Below are 13,659 nucleotides of genomic sequence, written 5' to 3'. Positions count from 1 at the left end.
GTCCATATCCTAATCAAAATAAGAAAACCAAATAGATCTGCATTAATGTCATCTCGACTCTTACAAATACAAGGCATGGTATGGACTCGATCTAAACCCAGAAATGCCTAAACCGTGCTCTGATACCACTAAATGTGACACCCCTTACCCGTCTACAGTATAGCCGAGCAAGATATGCCACACAGTGTACCGGAACACCATATTTTATCTCAATTATTTTTATCCAGTCTTAATTTATTTCTTTATGGTGATGAAATGCAATTTGTGAAATTTGACTCATTTAAGTCATTTATTGAAATTATAAATTCATTTGAGGTTCCGAAAATTTTATAGAAAATCCGGGAGAGTACCGGCTAAAAATGGAGAAAACAATTCTTCGAAACCTACAAAAAATACTTCATATACATTTTCAATCATTCTCAAACTCCAATAACCATCAACATGGTCTCAAAAATTCTCAACATTCACAACCATCTCAAGTTTTCAACATGAATCCACAATTTCATTCAGATCAAAATCAAATTTAATTTCATGAAGATATTCTCAAATTATATAAATTAACGAAACTTTACAAAATATGTACATCAACATATGATTACATAAATTTACTATTTACATGAGTTCATAATTTACAAATCACAAACTACTACCTATTACAAAATGCAAAAACAAAATTTCAAAAGGAACCTAAAGGTCCTACCACTGATGCACTGTAGATGAGAGGTGACTCTGACTCTATGCAGATCTATGACCTCACCCAGTTTGTGGTCTGCTGGGCTCTCTATCAGTCTCTCCAGAACCTATGCACGACAAAAAGCGACGCGCGGCAAAAAGCGACGCGCTAAGCAATAATTCTTAGTGGTGCCAATAACAAAATAAAAAGAACTAAAAAGAAATAAACATGCAGTGCACATATTGATGTCTCATGCAGACAAATTTTTGGTAATTATTTGTAGTCTTATTTCTTTGGTACTTGTTGTATCCATTATTTCATTAAATTTATCAGCTTCCATTTTTGGTTGCCTAAGTAACCTATACTGGATGACTAGACTGGATAAACGGGTAAACTGGCACTGGGTACTAAGTACCTCGAGCCGTCACACCATCGATCACATATGTATCTCTCAGTGTGCAACAGAACAACTAATAAGCTGTAATAATTATTAGGAACAATGTAACACCCCTATTGGTATAGCCTGGTATATTTCACTGTTCCGGTGACCGGTGTCGGTCCGGACAATTAATGGGATTAGGGCCACACTTAAGACAACTTGAGAAGCCATAAACACAAATAATTAGTAATGTTTAATTAGTTAACTATAAATAAGAAAAACAGAACATAAGAGGTTAAACGAGCCGAGAGTCACAGCGATGAGTGACCTCCTCGGGAACGACTGCGAAGTCGTTTTAAACTCAAATTTCGAACCGTAAAAAGTGACGCTGCGGTCCTTAGGACCCTTATGAACACAATGGAAAAGAAAATCACGAAAAAGAAGCTGTTAAGCCGGTCAAATAATTAGGTCGAGGAGCGGAAATAATATTGGATTATTTGCAAACCGGGATGAACCGCGAGGGCAATTTGGTCAATTGACCCCGAGTGACTCTCGACCTAATCACAAATAAAATAGGATAAAAGAAAATTTCGGAATCGAGAATTAAATTAAAGAACTAATAGAAAAAAAAAAAAGAAAAAGAGATGAAAATGAAAAAGTCAAAAGTTATGACATCATGGATGATGTCATAACTAAATTAATAAATTGAATATTTTTAAATGGGATTTTGTGGTCTTCCATCAACTAAAATAAATTAAGAAAAGAAAAAAATTAACAACAAAAAGTCATCTTCATCTTCTAAAAAACGTCACTCTCTTCTCTCCCTCACAAAACCACCATGAAAGCTCATTTTTGAGCTTGAAAAACTAAAATCCAACCATACAAAATTGTCCTACCATAACTAGACCTTGTTTGGGCAACTAAGAAAGAAGATTCAAGGAAAAGAAAGAAGAAAAATTTGAAGAAAAGGAGGAAGAAAATTCTGCTCAAGGTTAGTACTACAAACTTCAATTTTTTTTGTTTAATTAGTGTTAGTGTGGCATCAAGAGCTTGTAAATAAACTTGAAATGAAATAAAAATATGGGGAAGGACCATTGCTGAAATTTTGGCCTGGTTGAAGGGAGTATGAATTGCATGAATTAAATGAGTTTGAATGAGTTAGGAAACCTTACTTAGTTGAATGATTAACATTAAAACTATTAAATGTAGTTAAATGCATGAAATTGATGAGTTAGGGTTTTCAATGCTAGGGTTTATGAACCAAAATTTGGAGAAATGCATAAATGGCATGTTTGACCTATTGTGAAGTGAAATAATGGTCAATTATGACCAAATGGATTGTGTGGGAATGGTAGGAAATTAAACCAAATTCGTAGGTCAATGGTCATGCTGCTGGCAGCATGACCAAACCCACTTTGAAGGACCAAAACTTAAATTTTACAAGTCCAATTGATATGCCACCAATTGGAGATGAAAATAGACATAAAAGAGCACAATTTTCATTAAGGAACCATGGCCAAAAACTGACCAAAACTTGGTGAAACAATTGACCAAAGTGAATTCATTGCAGGCTGCAACTGCACTAAACTGACCAAATGAACAGTAACTGTTCATTTGGTCATAACTCGAGTTAGATAGGTCAAATTGACCTGAAATTTGGCCAGGGGTTAGAAGGCATATAGACCTAAAACTTTCATGAAGAACATCACCCCAAATTATGCCATTAACCCATTCAAATTATTGAGCAAAGTTGGGTTACCAAACCTGCAACTTTGCAGATTTTCAGTTGAGCAGTAATGTTTGGATGGCTATAACTCTTTCTAGGAAACTCAGATTTAGGCAATTCTTGAACCGATGGAAACCTAAGACATAGTAGAACATTTCATATGAAGAAAGTGAGACCAAATTATGAACTTAACTTGATCAAATTACTAACCAAAGTTGAATCAAAATCTGCCAGAACCTAAAATTGCAGCATGAACAGTGCACGTGAACAGTAAACTTATTTTGGCCATAACTTGAGCTACAAAACTCCGATTGAGGTGATCCAAAAATGAGAATACACTTAAGACAATAAGGAACATTTTCTATGAAGGAAGTTTTGTTAAATTCCAACAGTAGATCGACCAATGGAATAGTGCAACTTCGGAGAACCAAAACTGAAAATTGGCAATTTTGCCAAAATGACCTAAGCTTTAAACAAATGACCAAAACCAACAAGTTTGGTGACCAAAATGTGGTATGTGGGTGAAGTTGGAGTTCCCATACCTATTAAGCCTTAGAAAGTCAATAATTTGACTTGAATAGTGCAGTGAATAGTAACCCGAAACACAAAATTTCGAGAACGTCGAATTTAACACGTTAGAGCTAGGTAAATGTGAAGTTAAGTTTATTTTGGATTTATTTTAAGTTTTAGTGCTAAAACATTGGAAAATTTCGTGTTTCAGTGGAAAAGAATATCGGGACAGAACCCGAGGAGTCAAGTCAAGGCCAACAGGTGACTCGTTTGAGGTTTGTGCACAACATATACTTTTATAATCATCTTTTGCATATCGTTTTGAATAATATGAAATGTTGGATTATGGCATTCTTATGATGTTTGATCTAAATTGTTGAAAGTTATTATGTATATTTGAAAAGACAATGTTTAGCAAATTGTTAAGATAAGTTTTGAAACCACAGTGTCATGACCATATATTTGAACACCTCGCTAGCATGACTAGTGGGGGTAATTAGTTTCGAATTTTGATTCCTTCTCTGGAGAAGTGTTGAGGTGTGCCAGTAGAAGAGGATGTGAATGGATATCCATATATTTGAGCTAGCTAACCTTGTGATATGATTTCTCTTTAGCCTTTGGCTATTGAGATTCATGTGATTTCTCTTTAGCCTCTGGCTATTGAGATTCTATTTGTTTCGAATGGCGTGATCTAACTGTGGGTTTTATGAAATGTGTTTTGATACTTTGAAATGAAATTGTTTTACATGTAAAATCTCACAATGCATGATTGTATTTAATTTTCATGTTTAGCCAAATTTTTGAATGAATGTGCTTTAAGTTTTGCATAAAGATTATTTTAGTATATTGTGCACCACTGAGTCCTAGTACTCGTGATAGCTTTATTCTTTGTCAGATCTGAGAGACTAGAGGAGCAGCGAGATTTTTGAAGTGTGTGAAGTCATCAACTTGAAGCCTTCGGGTATAATTTATACCCTAACTGTAAATACTTCTTTTGATGTATATATTGCACATAAATATATGGACATATAAAAATGGGTCTTGAGCAGCTTGTACACAAATTTGTATGAAGTTTGTAATAAAGTTTAGTTTATGTTTCTTTTGATATAAATTTGTAAGGTTGTGTATAAATTATTTTGTTTTTAATGAAATATGAATGATATTGATTGACAGTATTTTGAGAACTATTGAACTTGTGAATTTTGAGAAATTGACTGAGTTTGATTGTGAAACCGAAGTAGTGGTTGAGAAAAACTTTTAAAAGTGCTTTTTACAGGTATTCGAAGAACGGTTTTCTCAAAATACAGAGGAAACTCTGTCAAAATTTTTATAAAATTTGCGAAAAACTAAAATGGCCAAAAATATTAATTAGTTTTAATTTCAACTAAATGTTTTAAATACTTATTAGAAATGCTCACCACTTGTCAAAGATAAGAAAATTGTTTTAAAATCCCTTGTAGGGTACTTAATGAGTTATCGGTAGGTGAAGTTCGGTAGTTCATTAGGTATTCTACGGGATCATGTTATGCCTTACAGAGGGGTAAGGTGTGACAAACAAGGCCAAGTATCACCATAATATCAGAATGGCTAAAAGCCAAAAAATCACAGAATGGCGTAATGCCATGTGCAGTACTGCTAACTGAACCCTATTGGCATGCCAACCTATCTAAACCAATCTTACTAGGTGTACTAGGGCACTTTACAAAGTTATTGATTGAATTTCATGCTTTACATGTAAGATTACTATTCATTTTACTATTTAGGTCAAATTGTTGACTTTCCAATGCATAATAGCTACATGAGTCCTAATCACATGAATTTACCACATTTTAGTTCCCAAAAGTGTTGGCATTAGTTGCTAATCCATACTCCTAACCAATGGTGAATAAATCAGAAATTTCAGTTTTGGGTGCTAGAGTTCACTGTTCCATTAGGTGATTCTACAGTGAGAATTTGGCCAAATGTTCTTCATCAAAGTTGTTCCTTATTGTGTCTAGTTACATTTCTTTTTTAGAATCACTCCATTTGGAATTTTGTAGCTCAAGTTATGGCCTAAACACCATAACTGGCCGGATTGCAATTTTTTCTAGAATTTCTAGGCAGAATCAATTCTGCAGTTTTTGTACACTGATTGCAGTTCAGTTTTTAGGTAGAATGTAAGTCACCCGAATTTGGTCAATTTTTAGGGCATCCTATGTTTAGTTTCTGGACAGAGTTCCTTCACCAAAATTGTGCCATTATGTGTCTAATTTCATGTTCAATTGTCCTTGTACCAATTGAACCTATACAACCCAAGTTATAGCTGCCCAAACCTGCTGGACTCATACCCAGTCCTGCAGGTCACCAAGGGCAGCATACCTAACTTCAATTCCCATGGAACAAATCACTTCATCTCTTAATCACACATAACCAAATGGTCACTAATTGACCATCAAAACTTTCTTTTACTAATACATGAAGAAAGTCTCAAATTTGTGCCCAAATCCTAACTCACCCATTTCAAATTATGCATTTACTTATACTTCATTATCCTAATCAAGAGATTAGTGTTAAGGGCAGCTATGGTATCAGTTTAATTCAAAGAAATCTTCAAAACCCTACCAAGTCCAAGGCTGCCAAAAATTTGGGGAAGATATACATATGATTTTTATTCAATTTTCTTATGAATTTCCACTCAATTCCACTCCCTCAACATGAATTTTGTGACACCCCTTACCCGACTACAGTGTAGCCCAGCAAGTTATGCCACTCAGTGTGCCGAGTACTCTATTTTTATCTTAATTAATTTTTTTATCATAATTTTGAATATAACTTGTGAAATATAATTCATTTTAAGCCATTTATCAAAATTATTATTTCTTTGAGGTTCCGGAAATTTTAAAGAAAATCCGGCAGAATACCGGCTAAAAATGGAGAAAACAGTTATTAGTTAAATTTGAAATACAATTCATATATTCATTTTCCATCATCTCAACTCCATTTATCAAATTCTCAACAATGTTCAATCTCAGTTCTCATTCATCCATCTCATATGATACCATGCATAATTCATATATAAACATTCACTTTTCCATTTACAACCACACTTTTCATTATTTACATGAATATCAAAATACATTACATAAGTTTCAAATACATATGAGAAAATAAAATCAATTACAAAATACCAAAATTACATCTAGCGTCCTACCAATGCACTGCTGACAGTGAGGTGACATAGACACTATGCGAGCGTGAACCGCCTTACGAATCGTGGTCTCACGGTGCTCTGTCAATCTTGATTACCTACAGCGTTGCAAAAGCGGCCGCGCTAAGCATAAAGCTTAGTGGTGCAAATAATAAAAGAGAAAGTAATAATATGCAAATAAAAAACATAATTTATTAGCCATTGTGTTCATAATAACTGAATAATTACCAACTTAATGTTTAGTCGAGGGCTAATTATGTTTTATGATATTAACTTCTTCATGCATTTTGGTTATTTATTTTCTTCCTGATCTTGAGTTTCTTTGTATTCTATCGTAATCATTCCTGATCTTTGATTTTCGTATTTTCTTTATCAATCAGTTCGATTCTGATTATACTTTTCCATGCCCAAGTAACCTATCTTTGGGCGATGGATCGATAACGGTCGTTGGCACTGGACACCGCGGTGCCTCGGGCGTCATACCATGGGACAGAGCGTCAACCACGTGTACGATCGGTATGGCTAAAAAGCCATGATATCACATAATCGTCATAAAATCCATGAATACGGGCATAAATGCAATGTATACGGGCATAAAGCCATGAATACGAGCATAAAGCCTTTCCTTTCGCGATCGCTAAAACAAGACCCTCTTCGCATGCCAAACTATCCAAACCAATCACATTAGGCCTACTAGGGCATTTTGCATTTTTAAGTTTCACAATTTTTGAATTTCAAGTTTTCATGTCACTATTCATTTCATTAGTCAACTAAAATGTTGACTTTTGCATAAACAATAGGTACATTGGTTTTAATACTCCCAACATACCACATTTTGTATTCAAAACTTGTTAGTTTTGGTCACTTTCTCAAAGTTTAGGTCATTTTGGCAAAATTGCCAATTTTTTGGTTTTGGTGTCACTATTCACCTCATTGGTCAACAAAAATGTTGACTTTTAGAATAAAAATGTGTACATTGACTTTGGCACTCCCAACATACCACATTTGGTGTTTAAAACTTGTTGGCATTAAGTGTTAATACCATTTCCAAGCATTAAACCAAAGGAGCAGATTTTTCAGTTTTTGTGAGTCAACTTCACTGTTCCATTGGACACTGTTACTGTGGGAATTTGAAGAAATGTAAAACATGAAAGTTGGTCCTTATTTTGTCTAGTTGAATTTCCTTTTTTGAATCACTCCATTTGGAGTTTTGTAGCTCTAGATATGGTCCAAAGACCCAAGCTGGCCGGATTGCCAAATCTGCAGATTTACCATATCTACAGTGCATGAACAGTAACTAGAGTCACTTGGTTGGATGGGTTATGGCCATAATTTGGGGTAGGTTCCTTCATGAAAGTTGTTTGTATATGTCTTAACTTGTTTCTGTAAAAATTTCAGGTCAATTGACCAAATCTACAGAGAGTTATGGCCAAATTAACAGTTACTGTTCATTTGGTCAATTATTCAGAATCATTTTCATGGTTCCGGATTGGGGCCAAGTTTTGGTCCTCTTGCTTTGGTCTTTTGGGCATGGTTACTTCAGCAACAATGTGCCATTTTAAGCCTAGTTTCATGTCCAATTGGCCAAACACCAATTGGACTAGCACAGCCCAAGTTATGGCAGTGCAAAGGGACTAAATTTTCAGTCCCTATCTTTGCTGTCCTAGGGCAGTTGCAACCTCACTTTGCAATCTCATTTTTCAGTCCATTTATTGGTCAATCTACCTAAAATGGTCACTAATTGACCATTAAAATGTTCTCTAATCAATTCATAATCCAAGTCCACACTTTACTCCCAAAACCCTAGCTCAAATTCAAGATTTTGTACAAGTTACCCTAGTTGACTAACTAACTCATTTCCTTATGTTTATATACTTTATTCATGATTTCTAATTCATTCCCAGTCCATTCAAAAACACTCAATCCTATTTCTCCCTAGGGCAGCCGAACTTTATGGAGTACATATACATAAATTTCATCCACTTAATTTACAAATTCTTGCTAAATTCAAGTTCCTATGCATGAAATTAAAGAGTTTTTGATATATAGTGCACTAACCTCTTGTAGCTTAAATCCAAGCCAACCCAAAACTTCAATTTCTTCTCCTCTTTTAGCTCCCAAAATATTAAGCAAGGTTCTAGGGTAAATTTTAGTGTTGGGAACTCAAGGAAATATGGTGGGAGTTTAGGGTTTCATGAGCTTGCCAAGCTCATCAATGGAGGGAGATGGGAAGAGTCACGTTTTGGGGAAGAAGAAGAAGAAGAATGGCTGCTGTAATTTGTGTTAGTTTGGTCTTCATTTATGTCTTTTAATAGTTTATTCAAATGGTAGCTTATTTGTGATTGGTCACAATTTGTAAATGACATCATCAAGATGTCATAATTGAGCTTTTTCTTCATTTTCTTTCCTTTCCTCCACTAATCATTTTCAATTTGATTTCTAGTAATGTTTATTCATATTTTATGTTATATTAATTATTTACTCAACTGGACAAGTCGGCCAAAAATCACCTCGGAAGGCGAAATGACCAAAATGCCCTCCGTTTGGCTTAACGGGTCAAAATTGTCTGTACCGATTGAAAAATTTTTCTAGGTATTTTCTTGGCATTCTAATGCCATGGGAACCTCAATAACCCTTCTCTGGAGTCCCAAAAATTATTTTATAATTTTTCCCCCGGGTCTAGGGCTCCTCGTTGCGAGAACCGCAACTTACCTCTGGTTACCCATCGCTTGGGCACCGGCTCTTTTGACTTAACTGTATTTTATTTCTAAAATTTTTACTAAATTTTTCTCATTAATATTTGAGTTAATTATGGTCCCTCACTTAAATTTAATTATTTTTCCGGACGTTCTAGCTGTCCGGACCGACACCGGTCACCGGAACAGTAGGATGTACGGAATTGCTACCGGGAGGATGTTACAAATTTAAAGAGAAAGGAAAGGTTTGGTCACTAACCTTGAATGGAGTCAATTCCAAGCTAGTAAAAGCTCATCCTTTTTACTTTTTTTTTCTCCCAAAAGCTTCACTAAGATGAAATATTAAGGTTTTGTGTTGGAAACTTAGGGTTTGGTTGAAGAAAAACCAAGGAACCAAGCTTTGGAAAAACTTGGCAATGGAGGAGAGGGATGAGGAATATGGTGCGACTTGGAAGGGAAGAAGAAGGCAGATTGTGTTTTGATTTTTTTAGTCTCAATTATCTCTTTTTATTAGTTAATTATGTGGTTGTTTAAATGTGATTGGTGGAAGCACTTTTTATGACATCACATGATGTCATAATTGCCTATTTCTTTCATTTTTCTTTTCTTTTCTTTTCTACTCATTTTCAATTAAATTTTTAGCAATATTTATTCATATTTTAAATCATAATAATTATTTACTTAACTAGACAAGTCGGCCAAAAATCATCTCTGAAGACGAAAGGACCAAAATACCCTCCGTTTGGCTTATTGAGCCAAAATCGTCTATAACGATCGAAAAATTTTTCTAAGCCTTTTCTTGGCATTCTAATACCATAAAAACCTCAATGACTCTTCTCTGGAGTCCCAAAAATTATCTTATGAATTTTCTCTCGGGTTTAGGGCTCCTAGTTGCGAGGACCGCAACTTTCCACTGGGTTACCCATCGCTAGGGCACCGGCTCATTTAACTTGATTGTATTTTATTTCTAAAATTTTTTCTAAATTTTTCTTATTAATATTTGAGTTAATATGGTTTCTCACTTTAGTTTAAATGTTTTTCCAGACGTTCTAGCTGTCCGGACCGACACCGGTCACCGGAATAGTAGAATGTACAGAATTGCTACAGTGAGGGTGTCACAGAACATAAACAATCTGCTTAAAGAAATAGAACAAAGGAACAGATGAGGGTTTCTTGTAGCCTTAGACTTGTGGAACTTCGGCTGAAGGTTTCCCTTTCATGTTGATGCTCTCCTCTTCAAGATAGCTGTATATGTGAAAATGAGATTAGTTATGGGTTAGGATTTCTCGAACTATCTTTTTGCTTTCTGCTACCTCTATTTATATTCCAAGTTGAGGGTTAGGTTTTTAGAGTCCCAAAAGCATTAGAAGTCTCTCCCCTCTGTAGAAACTAGAGTTGGAATCAATTTAAGAAACTGGCTGCCGTGTGATATATGGCCCGTGTGTCACTACACGGCCTAGAGCTGTGTAACTTCCTGGAGCTCGAATGGTTGCTTCTTGTATCGGGACAGGAGTTTACACGGATCTCAGGAAGTTACATGGGCCTAATTACATGGCCCGTGTACTTTTGTTCTTCAGAGAAATCTTCAAGACTAGCCCAGCTGAGACTTACACAAGTCTTCATAATTTACATGTGTCATGATACACGGCCTGTGTACTTTGTTTCTTCCTTGGCTCTTTGGCTTTCTCCTGATAGTAGGTTACAAGGGTCTGTGGCTTTGCTTACACAACCCGTGTAAGGTGTATCAACAACACTTCTTTATCCTTTGGTCTTTCCAAGCTTTCTTCTTTGCTCCTATGCCTTGGAACTTCTTCAAAACACCTGTAAACATACAGAAAATATAGAATTCAGAGCTTGGCAATGGAATTTACAAAAGTTGATGAAATTGATGATTATGCATGGTTTTACTTATCTAAATGCTATGAAATATTACACAAATGTACTTAAGAATATCTATATAATACAAGTATATCAAATGCCCCCAAACTCAAACTTTTGCTTGTCCTTAAGCAAATTGAAAACTTTTTTAGAATACATTTTAAGGGAAAAACTCAAAAGCATAACCATAAATTCAATATGCATATAATTGAACTGCTTCAACCTTCATACTAATTCCCTTCCTTCAAGGCATAAGGGTTTCAATAGCTACTTGCTTAAAACCTCACCCCCTTTTGTGGTGTTTCAACTAATTGCTCCTCTATGCAAGGCTATTAATAAGTCACAAATATCCTGTTTTATCAGGATAGACTTATAAAATACTTACTCCCCTCAAATTTAGCCTCTAATATGGAAATTGCTAAGATTGATTTAATTCCAACTCCATAGACACATCCCAATTTCCTATTTCCACTAATGTAGCACATATTTTGAAAAGATCAAAAGGTCTTTAGAAAGGTTGTATTGAGGTTAAGGGATGATAATTTGGTTACTAATGAAGGGTTTTAAGGAATGTAAAATTGAGGTTAGCTTTCATGCACAAGGTTCTAAGTATACCAAGTTTATTCTATTGATTTTTTTTTTCCATGGGGGAGAAGGGTTTATAGTGCCAAGCATACTGTCATGATGTTTAATTTTCGGACCCCCCCTGTAACACCCCAAAGTTCGGTAGTGCGTTCTACTGCTCCAGTGACCAGTGCTGTCCGGACAGCTAGGATGCCTAGAACTACACTTCAATATGAGTGAGGAGACATAAAATAATGAAATACAAGAAAAGAAAATGCAAGAAAAACAAAGGAAAAATCATAGCAAAGAAATGTAACCAAGTTAAGCGTGCCGGGAAACCTAGCGATGGGTGACCGCACCGGGAAGTCACGGCGTGGACCGTTGACTAGCCCTGGACTGCGGGGAACCCCGAAAAACATTTTTAGGACATAAATAGACCCTTATTGAAGTATAAATCTCATTAGAAAGATTAAAGAAAAATTAAATAATTAGTACAAAGAAAAGTGAGAAATCGAAAAACAGACAAAATACGATTATTCTGAAAAATCGGGAATGTAACCCGAACAGGGGCATTATGGTCATTTGACATCCTGAAGTGTCTTTTGACCTAAATGTCCATTAAAAATAAATAGTATTACACTTAGAAAATAAAATGAAAAATTAAATTGGTGGTACCTAAAATAAATAGTGGAAATTAAGGGTTTAATGTGGAATTAAGGGAAATTAAGTTTATTAAATGATTAAATGGTGTGAGTGGACCACTAAGAATTATAAAATGGGTTAAATATAATCATAAGTGGGCAGATTCCTCCCACTAAAACATCATCTTCTTCAATTTTTCAACCATGCCGTAGCAAGCTCCCTAAGAAATCCTCCATAGCCATTTTTCATGCAAGCTTTCTTATCTCCCCATTTTCAACTCCAATCCCTTAAGTAGCTTTATGAAAAATGGTCTACACATCACAAGGAAGATATTGATACCAATTTTGAGAAGTTTGGTGAAGGTTTAGCAAGTTACAATTAAAGGTAAGTTTGCATTTTTGAGAAATTCTTTGTTAAAGTTTATGTTCATGTTATGGGTGTTAGTTTGGTGAAGGAAAATTTTGAGTTTGAAGGGTTATTGTTGTCTTCATTTTGGACAGCCATGAGTCACGTTTTTGATGAGGTATTTGTGCATATAATTGATGAGAAATAATGTTAATCATGGTGATTTAGTAACTTAGTGAATTATTTCATGTTTATATGGTGAATTATGCACTTTGATGGAAATTGGTATATGGGACGGCAATGTGATGTTGAAGAATGGTTTGTGGCAGCTTGTGGACACTTGAGGAATGGTATATATTGAAGGAAGTGTGGGCAGAATATTGACCTAGAAGGATTGATGATATGTATGTGAATGAATGTTGTAAAGTGTATGTAAAGTTTGTAATGTTTAGGTGTGGTTGTAATGGTATTTAGAAATTGTAATTGTGAATGATATTTGGTGTGTTGAGGGTGATTGGAATCTGCCCAAAATAATGCTAATGTAATGTAGAAAATGCTTTTGGTAATGTGCCAAAACAGTTTGGTAGGTAAGTAAACAAATGGCAAAGGTAAGTGTGTGTTTGAAGTTGGGGTGTGAAATGCATATTGAGGGCAGTGTATATTTTAGCCTATAACCTTGAATGTGTAACCTCAATTGGTATGAGACCAATTTGAGGTGAAACTAGGCACAAAATGTGCCAACTTTCATTGAGAAACCATGCCAAAATTCTGCTTGCAAGGTGACCTAAAAAAATGACCAATTCGGATTAGGTGCAATTAGGACCTGAAAAATGACCAATTGGGCAGCAGTGAGTGTTTAGGCCATAACTCACTCAAACCAGGTCCAATTGACCTGAAATTTTGACCAAGAATAGTTAAGACCCATACCTACAAGTCTTATGAAGACACCAAAGCCCAGAAATGACCATAAGCAAGTCAAACAACTTGCACAAGTTCGGGTCCAAAAACTGGCCGAACCAAAATTGACCAATTTGACTTAAAATTGACCTAAAATGGTAC

The sequence above is a fragment of the Hevea brasiliensis genome, chromosome 1 (genome assembly GCF_030052815.1).
Source record: "Hevea brasiliensis isolate MT/VB/25A 57/8 chromosome 1, ASM3005281v1, whole genome shotgun sequence".
Lineage (NCBI taxonomy): Eukaryota > Viridiplantae > Streptophyta > Magnoliopsida > Malpighiales > Euphorbiaceae > Hevea > Hevea brasiliensis.
Note: the sequence above shows the minus strand (reverse complement) of the source record.